Source organism: Balaenoptera musculus, chromosome 16 (genome assembly GCF_009873245.2).
Source record: "Balaenoptera musculus isolate JJ_BM4_2016_0621 chromosome 16, mBalMus1.pri.v3, whole genome shotgun sequence".
Taxonomy (NCBI): Eukaryota; Metazoa; Chordata; class Mammalia; order Artiodactyla; family Balaenopteridae; genus Balaenoptera; species Balaenoptera musculus.
The window spans coordinates 10,740,866-10,743,776 of NC_045800.1; the positions used below are offsets into that span (position 1 = coordinate 10,740,866).

The 2,911-nt window shown below is 47.5% G+C and overlaps 1 pseudogene; it reads right to left on the reverse strand.

The window, feature by feature from the left end:
- Positions 1–287: 287 nt before the first annotated feature.
- LOC118882827 lies at positions 288–696 on the reverse strand (annotated as a pseudogene).
- Positions 697–2,911: the final 2,215 nt, after the last annotated feature.

Below are 2,911 nucleotides of genomic sequence, written 5' to 3' on the forward strand. Positions count from 1 at the left end.
GAGAGAATTTAGGCACAGAATCCATTCTCTTAGCCGTGTTATTTCAACCTGGTTTCTGACAATAAAAGAGTATTTTGGTTCCTGGGACAAGAATATATTTCGTCTTTGCCCCCAGTTGCTGGCACAGAGCTAAAATTCTTGGATTCCCTGAGTGTTAGGAGTGAGAGGAGTGTCTTCTGTTATTCATAATAAGCCCCTTTTAACCATATCTGAGTTTATGTTAATGAGGTGACTTTTTTTTTTTTTTGTCCAATGTTTATTCAAAATATTACAGCACAGCAGAAAGAGTCAAACGGCTCCACGTGGTGTTTTGAAATTCATCCCACCTGTTGGCTGAGTGACCTGCAGGTTGGACAGACTGCCAAAGTCTAAGAACTTCAGCATTTTCTCAGTGTCAGGTTCTACTTCAATGATTTCTTGATCCAGGGCTGAGACCTCAGGCACGTAATCAATCTCTCCTCTCTCTCACCTCCTCCTGCAGCTTGATGGAGATACATCTCACTGGGCCTCTCTGAATCTGCTTCATCAGATGTGTGACATAGCCTGCGATCTTGTTGCAGAGCTTCTTGCTGGGAATCATGCGATCTCCTCGCACATGAGCTTGTTGGCGTGGAAGGCATTGCCCAAGTGTGTGTAGTACTCCTCGACAATGACCCAGGCCGCCTTCTTCATGGTTTCGGTGTGAGAGCCGCCCATGTTGGTGGGTCCTTGGTAGAAGAGCAATGAGGTGACTCTTTATGGACCCCTAGATGGTTTCAGGGTGGAACTGGTTGCCAGAGGAACCAAGCACGTGGTTAGAAGGGTGGAACTTGCAGCCCACCCTCCCCTCCAATTCTGTGAGGGGAGAGGAGTTAGACATGGTGGTCAGTCACCGATGGTCAATGATTTAACCAACCATGCCTGTGCACTGGAGCCTTCATAAAAATCCCTAGGTGATGGGGTGTGGAGAGCTTCTAGGTTGGTGAACATGTCGGAAGTTCTGGGAGGGCGGTGCACCCAGAGGGGGTATGGAAGCCCTGTGTCCCTATAGACCTCGGCCTAGGCATCTCTTCTAAATGGCACCTCCTGAGTTATGTCCTTTCATAACAAACCAGTAATAGTAAATAAACTGTTTCCCTGAGTTCTGCAGGCCATCCTAGCAAATTGTGGAACCTGAGGAGGGGGTCGTTGGAACCCCTGAATTACAGCCAGTTGGTCAGAAGTATGGAAACTGGCGTCTGAAGTGAAGGCAGTCTTGTGAGACTGAACCTTTAACCTTTGGGTCTCTGCTTACTCTGGGTAGTTAGTGTCAGAATTGAATTCAATTATAGGACTACCAGCTGGTATCTGGAGAATAACGGACTAGGTCGTCGTGGGAATAAACCCCACCCATTTGGTGCCAGAAGGTTTGTGAGTACAAACAGTTCAGAGTTTCTGACAACAAAGTGTTCTTATCATCATTATTATGTACTATTATTAATAAATAGTATTTGTAAAGTTTTTTATAGTTTACAAAGTATGTCTAAACAAACAATATCATTTGATGCTTACAACACAGTAAGGTTGTATTATTAGTACCCCTTAAGTGTTATCGCTTTCATCTCCATTCTCCAGGCTCAGGGTTGTAAAACTCAGTTAGTCCAGGGTTTGTGACGCTAAATCCATTATTCTTCTCCTAGTGCCTCTCGCAATATTACCCCAACACCTAGTGGCTAATCCACTACTTCTACTAAACTGCAGGTGTTAGTTCAGTTCTTCCAAATGCCAAGGCCAAGATGGGATTAGCTGTGCCTGACACACCTGTGAAGGGGAGGTAGCTGGGAGACCCATAAGGTGCCTTCTTGGGTCTGACACCCGTGAATGAGGTGGGAAGGAAGAAAGGTAGGGGGGCAGAGTCTTAGACGACACTGCAGTCCCAAGAGAGTTTTAGCAAGACAATGGGGCGTTCTCAAGCTCAAGTGTGTGTGAGAGGAGTCCTACATCTTGCAGGAACGGGTCTGTCTTGGTGTCCCCCACATGCTCGTCGGCTGGGAGCAGCCTGAGAGAAGTGAAGTGTGGCTTCAACAAACTCGGGGCCAGATTCAGGGCCAGCAGCTGGGGCTGAGTCGATTTTGCTTCCAAAGAAGGAGATCTGAGGGGCCTTCTCTGGGCTACTATGTTCTGCTCTATGAGAGTGAGGTAAAAGTGTTACTGTGCAGACTTCCCTGGTGGCGCAGTGGTTAAGAATCCACCTGCCAATGCAGGGGACCTGGGTTCAAGCGCTGGTCCGGGAGGATCCCACATGCTGCGGAGCAACTAAGCCCGTGCAGCACAACTGCTGAGCCTGCGCTCTAGAGCCCGCGAGCCACAACTACTGAGCCCGTGTGCCACAACTACTGAAGCCCACGCGCCTAGAGCCTGTGCTTCACAACAAGAGAAGTCACTGCAATGAGAAGCCCTCGCACCACAACAACGAGTAGCCCCCGCTCACCGCAACTAGAGAAAGCCCGCGCAGCAACAAAGACCCAATGCAGCCAAAAATAAATAAATAAAGTAAATAAACTTATAAAAAAGAAAAAGTGCTGCTATGATATTCATCCAGGAGAGGCACATGAGAAAAGTCAAGCAGGAGGAAAGAGGATCTTTCTTTGCAGTTCTCAGCAAAGAACACAGTCCTAAGGGAGGACTCGAGTTTTCCCCTCCCAATCAAATCTGTGAACACCTTCAGGCTGAAGGACAAAAGTCTCCCCCTCACTTGCCAGAGATTTGAGTGGAGTTCATTTTTGTCGTTGGACCCTACGCTGCAGCTCTTGGAATCAACTCAGCAGTTTTGCTGATTTTCTCTCAATGAAAATTTATAAAGAAGATCCTAACTGAGTGGTTTCCCTTTTTCTTCCTGGTCATAGCCTTGAGCAGTGGGAAGGAAGAGGCTGCAGACGTCTGAGTGTGGGAC